Below are 15,317 nucleotides of genomic sequence, written 5' to 3' on the forward strand. Positions count from 1 at the left end.
TGTGTTATTATTAGTTTGATCCAGTTAAATATTAAATAAAGCTGGCATACTCAACAATTAAATCCCTATTTTTATTCATTTTATTTTATTTCATACCTCATAGGAATAGATTCTTTGAACAACGTTTTGTTAGCGAAAGAAGACATTAAGACTTAGAGTTTCATCCTGACTGTTATCTTTGGTAACACATAAACTTCTATATACGTGAGACGCCTGGGGACTAGTCTTACTTCTCATCCCCACTGCAGTGGATCACTGCCTTCACAGCTGTATTAGAAAACAGGGCCTTTCGAAAGGAAGAGTTCAACCCTAGGACCAAACTTCCCTAAAGAAATTAAATTGGATATGCCTTTACTGAACACTTGCCATGTACGAAGGTGCTGGAAATCAGGCAAGGATAAAAATAAGACAATTTTGGTCTTCACAGACTGACATTCCGTGATGAGTTTACAGACTCGTGTGATGTATGGGCATGACACATCTATACACATTCCTTTGGTGCAGGGCACTGTGTGGTGACCATGTGGTATTCCGAGGCAGGAAATAAGACTGGAATGCAGAAGCAGATCTTCACAAGACAGGTGACCTTGGGTCAAGGTCTTAAAGACTAGGAAGGCAAGAGCTAAGACAAGACAGTGCATGACTTGTTCAGAGAATGGTAAGTAATCCCTGGGTGACTGGAGTGTAGAGGACATGAGTAGAGCCATGGAGAGGGAAGCTAGCAGGGTAAAGATGACTGTCCTCAAATGATACATGTAGAAATTTAGTCTTTTTCTACAAAATGGTGGTATCCAATGTAGTGTGAGCAAGGACTGGTAGGCCACCATTTATAACTTACTTTTTGTCTCTTTTTAAGTGTATATTTTTAATGTATTTTTTTAAGATTTTATTTATTTATTCATGAGATACACACAGAGAGAAAGAGGCAGAGACACAGGCAAAGGGAGAAGTAGGCTCCATTCAAGGAGCCCAACGTGGGACTCGATCTCAGGTCTCCAGTATCACATCCTGGGCTGAAGGCAGCGCTAAACCACTGAGCCACCCAGGCTGCCCGATTTTTAATGTATTTTTAAAAATTTACCAATTGGTGGAACTGTAAATGGATATTTTCTTGGATTAATATACATCTACTGGGGACCCATAATTAACCTGTTCCCCAAGAGGGAGCACAATCAGAAAGCACGGAAACAATCGGTATGAATAACCACATTTTCTTTAGTCTCAAGTAGAGGATGGAAGCAGATTAATTTTGGAATTGGGTGATGGAGATTATGAGATCTGGATGGGTCTTAGAGGTGATATAATTTACTTGGTTTCTACAGATGAACTAGAACCACTGACTATCAATGATATGAGCATGTTGGTGGAAGGGCTGGGTCTGGATAATAATATTTGCATTTCTACCATGGACATCCTCGCCTTTTAACAATATTCTATAAGCAAATTGAAATAAATAAGTCCCATGTTCATGGCATTGACAGATAAACCCCAAATAACCTTAGCTGAAGCATGAAGAAAAGAAGATATTTAAAAGTGTAGCCTAATGAACGAAATGTTTAAAAATATATATATTTTTAAAAAGCGTTTAAGGTAAAAGCTTGTTATCTGGAAAACCGTCATATGTGATAACCCCTTATTCTCCCAACCACAGATAACAGTATTCCGTTCTGTGGTAAGAGGAAAGTAGCAGGGAAGGCAGATAGTCCAACTCCCAGGGCCCCTGACAATCCTCAAGTCCTTGAGTCTAAGCTGAAATTCTTAGAATACATTACTTTCTTGTTTTGAAATTTACCTCCTCTTTTTCTCTCTTTTTTTTTTTTAAGATTTTATTTATTTATTTGACAGAGAGAGCAAGTGAGCACAAGCAGGGAGAGCAGCAGGCAGAGGGAGAGGGAGAAGCAGACTCCTGAAGTAGGATTCAATTCCAGGACCCTGGGATCATGGCCTGAGCCAAAGGCAGACGCTGAACAGACTGATCCACCCAGGCGCCCTCCTCTATCTTTTTTAAAGTTAATTTTTAGGAAGAAATCACACTTAGGCATTACAACATAGAACCAGCCTTGAGGTGGAAGGCTTGAAAGTTTGTTTATTTTCTCTGATTTAGTTTTACTACAATTAGGTGGAGGGTTCTATTTAACTAGTTCCTTAATTGTTTCAGATACTCAAGTCAAATGATACTTTAAATCAGAGGCCACAAAATGGAAGCTCATGGATGGAATTTGACTCAGATAGTTTTTGTCTTTGTATTTCCCACACAGTTTCTTTTATAACTTAAAAATTTTAAGAAACAATATTTAATTTTGAAAATTTGAAGAAAGAACATCAAAATATACATTTTATCTAAACTCACCAATTTTTACACATTTTGCACATGTGCTTTTCTTTCTCTTTCTCCACACATACACACAGACCTACTGTTTTTCATGTTTTTAAAAAACTATTTAACAGCAGATCGCCTATATTTTACTCCCTAATACTTCAATGTGTATTTTCTGAGAACAGTAATAACTCTAGTACAATGATAACTTCTGTAACCCCAGTATAATAATGAAATTTAGAAAATATAACATGGATATATTTCTCTTATCTACTTTCCATATTTCACTTTTATCCACTTATCCCAGTAATATTTCCTAATGCAGCTTCCCCCAATACATAATCCAGTGCAGGATCACATTTTGGCTTCTTGTCCTGTCTGCTTAGTTTCCTCAGTCTGGGAGAGTTCCTCAGCCTTTCTTTGGTTTTGCTTGTTTCCTTGTGATGACATCTATGGCATATTTGAGAATTCAGGCCAGTTATTTTTATACATATTTTATACAGTATACTCGGTTTAGGTTTTTCAAATGTTTCCTCATGATTGGATTTCAGTTATGCATTTTTGGCTGGAATGCTACAAAGCAGATGTTGTGCCTTTCTCAGGGAACCATGTCTGACATGAGATGCGCATGTGCCCTTCCTTGATGATGTCAATGTTGGTTACCTTGCCAAGGTTTTGTCTGTTTTCTCCACTGTATTGTTACTATTTTCCTTTTTGTGATTAACTAAGTAATTTGCAAGGAGAGGTTCTCACATCATGTAAGCATCCTGTTCCTTATCTGACTCCCTTCCCCACCACAACTAAGCAGCCACTAATGATTCTTGCCCAAAGGGTTTTTTCTTATGAGTCATAAAGTGACGATTTTCAAATTTCAATATTCCTTCTCTATATTAGTCAGCAGTATACTGTAAGAAAGAAGTTGACTTTGTTTTTTCTCAAAACTTTCTTTTCTTGCCTCCTTTCTTTCTCCTCTTTCTTTCTTAACAGTATGAACTCATGGATTATTTTTTATTCAATTTTGGTTTTTTAAAGTTTTCATTTATTGAGAAAGAGAGAGCAGGAGCATGGGTAGGGGGCGGAGAGGAGGGGCAGAGAGAGAGGGAGAAACAGACTCCCCACTGAGCAGAGAGCCCAGACTTGGAGCTTAATCCCAGGACCCTGAGATCATGACCTGAGCCAAAGCCAGATGCTTAGCTGATTTAGCCACTCAGGTGCTCCTTATTCAATTTTGTTTCAATCTATTAGTTTTCATTTATTTTGATTCTCAAATTGTCCTAGATCTGTTGCTTTCATGCTACCTACTTGTGTCCTTTTGATTTGGTTATTTATTTAGTTACTCGCACTCCTTTATATTCTGTCACAAGATATTCTAAGACTTGTTTTGTCCTTTCCCTGAATCAGCCCCAGAATCAGCCATTTCTAAAGCAAACAAAAAAATTGGTTTCTTGTAGTGTGGAATGATAGAAAAGTTTCAATTCTCAACTGGGCGTTAAGACCATTGCTTCTGGAATGTATTTATTTTTCAAAGTCTTTCGGTAGTTTTTGGCTATTTGTTGCTGCTCAACAAGCCACTCAAGTCACAATGACTTGAAACAACAGCTTATTCATGCCTCTCACAATTGTGTGTGTTGACTGGGCTCAGCCAGGCAGTTCTCACTTGGGCTTCCTTAGCAGTTGTAGTTCAGTGGTGGCTAAGGCGGGAGTTGTCCAAGGTTTGACTGGAATTGACACCCAAAGCTTGCTAGTTGATGCTGGCTGTCAGTTCAGAGATCAGCCAGGACTTTCAATGAGGGTACCTCTAGGTGGCCTCTCTGTGCAGCTTAGGCTTCCAAAGCATGATGGGTGGATTCTGAGAACAGGTGTCCCAAGATTAAGAGAAGGAAGCAGAATTGCCTTTGCTCTAACAGGCAAAGTCTGGTACTGGCCTGATGTCTCTTCCTGAAAATTCTATTAATAAGAGTAGACACAGACAAGCCCAGATTCAAACAGGTGGAGACATAGATGCCACCTCTCTTAGGCAGACTGGGGTGGAGGGAGAAAAGAGGTTGATAGTATCCATCTTTCTACTGTATTTATATTAGAAATGATGAATTTATACTGATACTTCCAATTTTGTTCCAGCCCCACGGTGATCTTCCTTGCAGCTCCCTTCTTCTAGGTTGTTCAATCAGATAACACATACCCCAAATAGTTTCAGGATTGCTGCACACATGTCACATTTCATTATGAAACACAAACCCAGTGTGAAGAGATCAAGATTTGTTTGCAGTTCTTGCTTTTTTAGACTGAGGGCATGTAGTTTAAATTTTCATACAGCTTTACTGTGTTCTTATTGTTTGTTCAATTTTATATTTTTTATTGCTATTATAAATGTTGCTCTCTCTCTTTTTTTTTTTTGCTATTATAAATAGGATTTTGTTTTCTGCAATATTGTTGAAGTTGTATTTATTTGCCCATGCACTATTTTTTAATAGATTGCTTGTGGATATTTTAGTTGGACATGCACTGTTTCACAGTCTTCACCACTACCCCTTATCTTAGATCTAGCCTGTTAGTTGGCTAACCCCTAAAGGCATTTGCATTTTTTTCAACCATTGAAAGAAATTTTTTTCCAAATTATTTTATAAAGAATCTAATGTAAATAGTTTTAGTATGTGAAGAAATTATCTGTAATGCAAATCTCATTACAATATATGTGTTTTACAAATTTAATTTTTATAGGTATATTTTTTTAATAAATGCACTGACCTCATAATTAATTCATCTTTATCCAAGGCATACAATGGGCCACCTGGTATTGCACCCAAGTTGAACAGTGGGTCTTGTAATTTGAGAAGATTCTCTCAGCTATGCAATAATAATTATATATTGCATGTGTATTTAATAAGAATTATTCTGATAAACTTTGCATAGAATGCCTTCATACTGCTTGGCATTTACAAATCCAGTGTCTTTTAAGAAAGTAGTTTACATCAGAATTTCCCACAAGTCCCACTTTTAACTCATTTAAAAAGTGAGCAAAATATGTCCTTGAATACCAAAAGCATTTATAATAAATAACTCTTGAATACTTTATTAATAGACAAGGATCTAAAGCAATTATCTAATCATCTGTTAATTTTGAAGCATTTGTAATATGATGTTTTCTAACACCAGCTAATTCTCCAATTCTCCAACCTCAACTGGGTGTCTGACAATTCAATTTAGTTCTGACACTATCTCCCTGGAGTTAACATCAGATCTCACTAATTAAAGGCCTCAGTCCCCAAAGGCACCGCCACTTTTGACACCAGTCACAAGTCCCAGGCCACTAATTCTTCTGATTGATTGCGGACTCCCACCACCCCGTCCTCAGGTTTGATAATTTGCTATGATGGCTCATGGAACTCAGGAAAACACTTTGCTCATGTTTACCAGTTTATTATAAAGCATACACCTCAAGAGCAGCCAAATGGACGAGACTTAGAGGACAAGGTGGTGGGGAGAGGAACACAGGCTCCCATGGCTTCTCCAGGTGCACCACCATCCCAGAACTTTAATGTGTTCATCAGCCTAGAAGCTCTCCAAGTCTTGTTCCAGAGCTTCTCTAGAGAGAGTTCAGTGTGTAGCAAGCCTTCCTCTTCCCAAGAAACAGGTGGATAGGTCTAAAAATTCCAACCCTCTAATCTCCTGGTCTGGTGATCAGGCTTATCCTGAGGTGATCTAGGGGGCCCCCTCCTAAGTCATTGCATTGTAAACTCAGGTGTGACCCAAAGGGGCTTGTTATGAACAGCAAAAGACATTCCTATCACTCAGGAAATTCCAAAGGTTTTAGGAGCTCTTTGCCAGAACTCAGGAAAAGGCCAAATATATTTCTTATTATATGACAAGTAGATATTTCACATATAAACTATGACTTCTTTTCCCCCCAAAAGTAACAGTGGAGAGAAAAAACCAAGTGGGAGACAACTATGAATAGACTGAAAGGGAGAAAATGAGATGAGAAAGTATGGAGAGATAAAGAGAAAAAGAATGAAGTGAGAAAAGCATTTATGTGCTTTAGGCAACTTTTTAAACTTTTTACAACATCCCACAGGTTTCACAGAATTCATTTGAAGCTGGAATTGGTTTTAACTCTGACTGTTCATGATGATAAAAGTTCTGGTCATTTTGAATTATCTTCTTTTTCTTTTAATGATGATGGTAGTGATGATGATAATGCCTTTTTTGAAAGATGCTGCCTACTTATTGTTAAAATATATATCAAACTTGGGGCACATGGGTGGCTCAGAGTGTGATCCTGGGGTCCTGGGATCGAGTCCTGCATTGGGCTCCCTATAGGGAGCCTGCTTCTCTCTCTGCCTGTGTCTCTGCCTCTCTCTGTGTGTCTCTCATGAATAAATAAATAAAATCTTTAAAAAATATATATATATATCAAACTTACCATAAATTTTGATGATTATTCTTACAAACAAGTAGTTCATTTTCTTTGTTGTGGAAAAGTCACAGGTATCTTTGAGTATTACAAGAAGACAAAAATTAAGTCCTTGAACTTAATGAAATGACTCCGGAACCACTTTAATGCAAGGCAATTATTTCAGGGAAGTTGAACTATCATAATCATTCATTAACCAATTGTAGAATGGTTCAGTGATGTTCTCTGTAGGAAGTACCTAGCCACCAGAGTCACATTATTAGTTTACACAAATAAACATAACAAATTTGCCTTGGGCTGGCTTGTCAAGTATTTAGTTCAATAAAGAAACATCACTTTTAAATTGTCTAAAATAGCTCCCAGAGGTAAATTCAGGAATACAGGAATAATGAAAGTAGGAACAGCTCTTCTCATTTAAAAGAAAACTCAACTAATTGTTTCTTCTCAGCTAGAGTCTCTAGTGAACAAATGAACAAGAACCAGTGTCTTTTGAGAGAAATATATTTAGGCAAATTTCTGTGATTACCGTGGTAGTAATAAAAAGTTATATTCATAATGACTTTCTAAATAATTTCGTCCGTCGCCTTCATTGCCATATGATTCTAAGAAGAGATATCTAACAGTTAATTTAAGAAGTCTGAATTTATATTGACTTTGTTCTCAGATTAGTAGGAAAATCAATGAGATAGGTGGGCGATGAGACCCCCAAAGAATAAAGACAACAACAGCAACACTAGTAGCTACTATGCATTGCGAAGTTTGTCGGTGTCAGGCGCTGTTACCTTCCACCTTACCTTCCACTTCCTCAAGCCCTGTAAGGTAGAAAGAACCATAGAATCTATGTATGACTTTCCACTTACTGTTCCCTTTCTGTTCCGAAAGCTGCAAAAGAATTCGTCTAATCTTTTTCTTTTAATTCAAAGATTTAATTTATTTATTCATGAGAGACACAGAGAGAGAGGCAAAGACAGAGGCAGAGGGAGAAGCAGGCTCCACAAAAGGAGCCCGATGTGGGACTCAATCCCAGGACCCCAGGATCATGCTCTGAGCCAAGAGCAGATACTCAACTGCTGAGCCACCCAGTCTTCCCAAATTTGTCTAATCTTTGGCATTGATAGACTCAGTGATCTTGAAGACAGTCTTTCAAGCATATATTTTTTTCTTCAAAGGCCATTCTTCTTCATACCAAATAGCCCACATTTTTCTCTTCTGTCTTCTTAACATTAAAATTTGCCACCACCCCCCCCCCCTTGTAGATGTGATTTTCTGAAATGTACACAGAAATTCAATGACCTTCTAATGTGTAGATGATTGAGGAGGGAGCAATCACTTCCCTTGTTCTGGAATCTAAAATTTTATATTCTATTAATTGCTGGCCCAGCCTTATCACATTATTCACTGTTTTTAAGTTTTGATGGCAACTATAACATCAAATTGATTTTCACATGTGAACTTCTGAACTACAAACTTCTGTTTTTGTTTTTGTTTTTTTAAAGATTTTATTTATTTATTCATGAGAGACACAGAGAGAGAGAGAGGCAGAGACACAGGCACAGGGAGAAGCAGGCTCCAGGATCATACCCTGGGCTGAAGGCAGCGCTAAACCGCTGAGCCACTCGGGCTGCCCTGAACTACAAACTTCTGAACCACCCATCCTAGTTCTGTGATTCTTGATGCGAGGAATTTTTAATTTATATTTTATCATGTACTTAATATATATATATATTTTAAAGATTTCATTTATTTATTCATGAGAGACACATAGAGAGAGGCAGAGACATAGGCAGAAGGAGAAGCAGGCTCCCTGTGAGAAGCCCGAAGTGGGACTCGATCTGGGAACTCCGAGATGACACCCTGAACCCAATGCAGATGCTTAACCTCTGAGCCACCCAGGCATCCATGTACTTCGTATGTTTATTTGTGTTCTTGTATCTAATATATAACATTTATATATTATTTATATAGCCATCTTGCATAATATGTAAAAATAAGTTTTATATTTTACTTATGTTTGTATATTTATATGCTATAAATATTTACTTGCCTTATTAATTTTGTCATAATAGATCTGTTTATCATAATCTTAAAATCCATTTCTCTAACATATTTATTTCCTTCTGCCCTCATGTTATGTCAATGGTTACTGGTTCAGTGGATTTGCCAATTTGCCCAGTATTATATTTATGTCCTCACTGAAGTCACTGACCACAAAACTTTACACACACATCACAAACAGACAGTCTTGGATAGTACAATGGGACTGTGCCATTATAAAATTTTACTCAAATTTAGATGTGTTCATCAATCAGTCTTCTGCTTGTATTACTAAGTCGGTAACAGTATACTTTGCCAGATATCTTGCTAAAACCTTTAACATCAAAAATGGAAAACCTTTCTTAGTTAATTTTTTGTTAGCATTAATGAGGCTTTACTCCCTACATATTTTATTTTTTATTTTTTATTTTTTATTTTTTATTTTTTTTAGATTTTTATTTATTTATTCATGAGACACAGAGAGAGAGAGAGAAAGAGAGAGAGACCGAGAGAGGCAGAGACACAGGCAGAGGGAGAAGCAGGCTCCATGCACCGGGAGCCCCGCTGTGGGACTCGACCCCGGGTCTCCAGGATCACGCCCTGGGCCCAAGGCAGGCGCCAAACCACTGAGCCACCCAGGGATCCCCATATTTTAAAAATCATATTTGTTAGAGAGTTTTGTGTGAGAGATTGATGTCAAGGTCATCGGTCTATAGGTTTACATCATCTACCCTCTCTTGCAAATTTAGAAAAATAATACCCTTTTTCCTGTCTCTGAGTACCTTTTATGAGAACATTTCCTTAAAGATCATGGACAATGGTTCCATGTTTAATCTTTTCACTGTACCCTGAGAGAGATTTCATCTAGCAGACCTAAGCTCATTTGGAATAAAAAAATTGTTCTCTAACCATTTTCTTCCCTCATTTCTGCTATAATTTCTTTGCATTATTTTTAAGTTTTCTTCTCAATATCACAATCACCTCCTTGACAGAGCAAATAGAGAAAATGCTGGAATATTTTCTCTTTGTCATGAATTAACAGGTCGCTATTCACCATCATCATCACACCTATTCTTTATTTTCCTGGGACTGTACTTAGGACAAAAATGCGTTTGTTCATTCTTGATATTTTTTAAAGCCTTGGTTCATTTTCAACCTTAACCCTGGTTATATTGTTCTTCCAGTAGGCCCATTTCACACTTTGTATTCATCTTCACTAGGTGTCATGATTTAATCTAATATTTATTGAATATTTTCTGTAATTATCTTGTTTGATATTCACAACATCCCAGGAGGTATGTATTATTAACCCATCTTGCAAATAAGAAATTAAGGACATTGACCAAGTCAGGAATCTGGTATGCCATACAGCTGGACTAAAATAAGCAATCTTATTTCAGAGTCTGCACTCTCAACTGATATAATATATTGGCATTTCCTTCCATGTTTTTTTCTGACCTTTTAAAATCTGGAAAGTTCCTTTTGTAACCATATGCAGTAAGCCCCTTCTTATTATTAAAGGTATTAAATGTAGAATAATCTTGCTGCCCTCTTGAGTCACTTTTTCCCCTTTAAAGAAGATCTATGTCAGATTCTTTTAAACTTTTTCATATTTTATATGATATAATAAATGTGTATCAATTAACCCAAAATCTATCAAAGTAATGGTTAGCTGTTTTCAATCTGTTTTCCCATTTTGAAAGAATTGATATGATGTTGAATGCTTTTGACCAACCAAAATTATTGAACTGGTGTTTACTTGTTGGTGACATTTCAACAACATAACTAAATTATAAAATTTATCTTCTTGAGGGACCCTCTTATCCTAGACACAGGCAAGTACATTAAAGTAGGTGGGGAAATAGATACCACCACTCCATGGCAAACTGGCATTGATGTAGAAGGAGGAAAGAAGTTGACAGCAACCATCTTTGAAGTCAAGTTACTATGTAGCTCAGAAATGATGAGTATATACTGTGACCTCCAATTTCATTCCAACCTCACCATGGATGATCTTCCTTGCTTGATCTCCCTTCTCAGTTTCTCAGTCTAATAAAATTCACAAAATAGTTTCAGGATTGTTGTATACATACCACTATGCAAAATGAAACCTACTGAAAAGAGATCAAAATTTATTTGTACTTTTAGATTCAATCTCAAGGACTCAAGTTCTAAGCAATAAGCCCAGGAAATTAATGAGAGGATTTTAAAAAGGCTCTTCAAAATAGGTTCCATCTATCCTCCTAAAAACATTCTTCTGAAGTTTGAAATTGTTTTTTAAAGATTTTATTTATTTATTCATGAGACACACACAGAGAGAGAGAGAGAGGCAGGGATACAGGCAGAGAGAGAAGCAGGCCCCATGCAGCGAGCCTGACGTGGGACTCGATCCTAGGTCTCCAGGATCAGTCCCTGGGCTGAAGGCGGTGCTAAACTGCTGAGCCACCCAGGCTGCCCTGAAGTTTGAAATCAACCTGATATTTAGATCATAATATTTAGAAGAATATAGAATGTCCAATGCTTAATGAAAAGAAGTGCAAGGCAGGTTGAGATCACTTCAGTAGGTCAAAGAAACCTGAATGGACCATCTCCATGGAAAACTCCTGAGAGGGCCAAATGGGGCTCACGGTAACTCTAAACCTTTGCACCTCTGGGTCACGCTACGTAGGCTTTCTTTCCTCAAATGTTAGCTTTCTTCTTTATCATATGCTGACTTCTGGTTTCTATTTACCTGTCTGAACCATTTTGTTGGCAGGAGCTATTTAATGCCCTGTTCTGTCTAGGGCTTCTTAATAGGCGCACCTGTAAGTAATTGTATATTACAACAAAAGTGAACCAACCATTCTTTTGGCTCCATTCTTTTGGTTGATCACAGATCAGCCCTGTTGGCACAGAGCTCTTGGCCTACAACACTCCTATTGATTTTCAAAGGTGGAAAAGTGCCTCCCCACCCCCATTTTGAAGGAAGGTGTAGTGAAGCAAAACCATCTAGACATGGTATTTAGCTTAGCCGAAATGAGAGCTGCTGATCCACTAGTGCTAATTAAAATCAATATTCTAAACAATGAAAGGCCAGGCTCACCTAGGAATATGAGAAACTTGCCAAATGCAATGCTGTACTGACAGGAAGAGGCCAAGCTCATCCTAAAAATACAGGCTGGGGGAAAACAGCCAAGAATTTAGTAAGATTTGGCAAACTTTATCCAGAAAATGTATCTCATAAATTCAGTTTTGATCAGAAGTAGAAATCTTGTCTTTATTCTAATTAGCTCCAACTCACATTCTAAGGTTGAGAAATAGGACAAATAATTAAACCTCTTGGAAAATCCCAGGAAATTCCAGTCTCGATTTCCTTACATCACTTAGAAAGCCCTAGAGTTCATTTAATTTTGAAAATAAATTTCAGAGTAGTTAAGCCACTTGTTATCCCTCACACAGTAAAGCAAATATTAGGTAAGCAAAGAATCACTATAATCTACTCACACTGGAGATGAATCACCTACTACTTACATGATGTATACAAGTATGTGAGCATATACTGCTCTTTATAGGAAAACCTTTCAGCCAAACCCAGTCCGATGAGACCTCACCACCCTGGTCTTCAGTTACTGACTCAGCTGGGGGCTCTGATTCTTTTTCAGGTTGTCATCACCTTAAATCTCTGAAATCAGAAATGAAAACCTTCAACATTTTATCCACACATCCTTATTAATAGAAATAGTATTACGAATGAAGTTTCCAATATTTTCCAGGACGAATGTTCTTTTCAGTAAATGGTCTCTTGATAATTGCTCTGTGAGCATTTAAACACTATGATTACCGTTCTTAAAATGACCAGAAGTCATTACTCAAAAGCTTCCTTACTACACAATTACTAGGTCATGTGCTTCTCCTGTGCTTTTGTGCTACTCCAGCATGATTCAACTTTTGTTGGGGAAATTAGACTTTGTTTGTGCCAGCAGCAAAAAATCTGTCTTTTATGAAAATCTGTAAAATGAAAACTTGCATTATTTTTATGCAATCAAGCACATGGAAATAAGTATTAGAAGTATTGTACTTTTGGTCTGTTACCAGACATTAATTATTGTGTGCCACGTCTAACATTGTGATAGGGATTAGTTCATACCATTTCATCTGGACATCATCCTCTGAGGTGGATACTAAAATTAACTCAGTCTTGAAGAGAAAGAAATTGTTTAACAGGAATTCCTGTGTCATCCAAAGTCATGTGTCATCAAAAGTGAAGCTATTAAACTAATTCTTGGAAAAGATAATAGAAGTCCTAATAGTAGTGGTGATAATGGTGAGGAGGAGGCTGATTACTTGAGAGGTAGAAGGAACCGAGGGGCAACTGGAGAACCCCTTGGTTGATGTAGCTGGGAAGGCACCAAAAAATCAAAGAGACTCAAGCCATTTCTAGACTTTCATGAAACCTGTCTTAACTCATCAAAAGTTATGCTCTACCTCAAGACTTCTGGGTATGAATTTAAACTTCTCTTGGGGGTTCTAAGTCACTACAATAGATTTGGCACTGATGTCTCGAGTGGGTCTCTTCTTTACAAATCTCCCACTAAGCTCTAAGGTCATCTGGGGCCTATGTACATAGGCTCTTATTTCTCATCTCCTCCAAATGGAGCCAGCTATCCTAGAAAAGAGCACTAACCAATGGAAGGTTAAGAGATGGGTGACAGGGAACAGAAAAGTGCAGAGGAAGACCAGGGATTACCATAGTGGAGAGGAGTCGCCTGCTACTTGTATGATGACATCAGTATAGGCTCCATTCCAAAGTTAAGGCTCTCTTTGTCTGACAAAGGGGAATCAGGCCAATGATCTACAAACCAAGTTTTTTGGGTTTTGTTTTTCTTTAAATCCCAAGCTTAGTGAGGATTAGATCCTAATAAGCTACAATTTTGTATTGTGTTCCCCAAACTAGAAATCACAATAGAGATGTTGTCCTTTGTTCCTTGTCAGTGTTGTCAGACTCTAGACTGTACACTAGCGTTAATCTTCATGATCACTGAACTTTCTATCTCTGGTTACAAAAGCTCCAGGCTGCATGTATACAAGCCAAACAATAGCCAGGGAAGGACAAAAGTTCATTCATGAGACAGTGTCAGAACTGCAACAGAATAGAGAAACTATTTTTTCCCCCTTTCAAATGGGGATGAAACACATGCTATAGATTATTCTCATTGTCTGTGCTGTCACAAGGGTGGTTAGTGACAATTGCAGCTCATAACTCTTTCCTTCATTCCTGGGGCTGAACATCCATTCAGACCATTCAGTGGGGAAGAGGTGGGAATGATTTTACTTGAACATGGATGATCAACACATTCTTGCTTGATTTTGGAACTAGTTCCACTTAAGAAGCATCCTTTCTGATGTTAAAAGGTTTATAGTTTGATATTTAATATTGTATTAACTTATAATTTTTTTTGTTTTTTTTTTTTAAGATTTTATTTATTCATGAGAGACACAGAGAGAGAGAGAGGCAGAGACACATGCAGAGGGAGAAGCAGGCTCCATGCAGGGAGCCTGACGTGGGACTCCATCCCTGGTCTCCAGGATCACGCCCTGGGCTGAAGGCGGTGTTAAACCACTGAGCCACCCTGGCTGCCAAACTAATACTTATTATTAAAGCTGTCTTTTGATAATATTAATAATATAAGTAATATAATGATAATTATATGTTTTACTAATATTTTAGAAAGATTTTACATAGGACTTCTAGACATGAGATAAACAAAGCCACCAGTCTCACTCTGATATAATGCATAAATGGTTAAAATCCCCTTCCTTGTCCTGTAACACCCATCAGTTGGATTCTGGTAACAGCTAAGGGTTTAGTTGTATGAAAGAATATCTCTAGAATTCTTCAACATCCTGGGAGAAGGTCAGATTTGCCTGTTTCAAAATGTAGTTGAGCTATGTCACTGCTTCATTTGACCACCATTTCTCAAATATGTGTTATCCTAAGCCAGTTCTGCAAACTAAATATAAAAAATTTTTCTTTTTACTAATCCATTCGGTCCTTTATAAAAGACTTTCTAAGTATCTAGTGGGTGTCAGGTGCTGTCCTAGGGCTGGAGATAGAAATGATTGAGTTATTATCTCTAACCGAAGGACCTTAAATATTTTGGAAGGTTAGTGCTACTAATATTTATTGGGTACTTAATATGTGCCAGGTGGTTTTCTAAGAAATGTATGTGTGTAAGTTTTTAATTTAATATATTATAGTATTCTTCTGAAGATAGATATATTCTTAATTATTATTATTATCCCTAGTTCACAAGTGCAGGCACAGAGTGACCTGCTCAGGGCTACATGGGACAGTAAGGGGTAAAGAATTAAATGCAGACCATTTGACCCTGAGTTCATGCTCTTAAATGCTATACAGTGATATAAGGTGGTGCTATGGGAACAGCAGAGACAGTGTCTTACCCAGGCTGATGAAGGAAGCAGGTCCAGGCTGACTTTCAAAGTAAAAGACTGAGTAGGAGTGGCTAGCAAAGGAATGAAGAAGAAAACCTAAGGACATAGTGGAGATCAACA

At 37.5% G+C, this 15,317-nt stretch overlaps 1 long non-coding RNA gene across 2 annotated transcripts in view; it reads left to right on the forward strand.

Annotated features, from left to right (window-relative positions):
- Positions 1–538: 538 nt before the first annotated feature.
- Positions 539–15,317, forward strand: part of LOC144300173 (uncharacterized) — a 44,491-nt gene continuing 29,712 nt past the window's right edge. For both annotated transcript variants that reach the window (XR_013366767.1, XR_013366768.1), the window contains exon 1: positions 539–658. This is a non-coding gene — a long non-coding RNA (uncharacterized LOC144300173). The remainder of the gene's footprint in view (positions 659–15,317) is intronic.

Source organism: Canis aureus, chromosome 28 (assembly GCF_053574225.1).
Source record: "Canis aureus isolate CA01 chromosome 28, VMU_Caureus_v.1.0, whole genome shotgun sequence".
Taxonomy (NCBI): domain Eukaryota; kingdom Metazoa; phylum Chordata; class Mammalia; order Carnivora; family Canidae; genus Canis; species Canis aureus.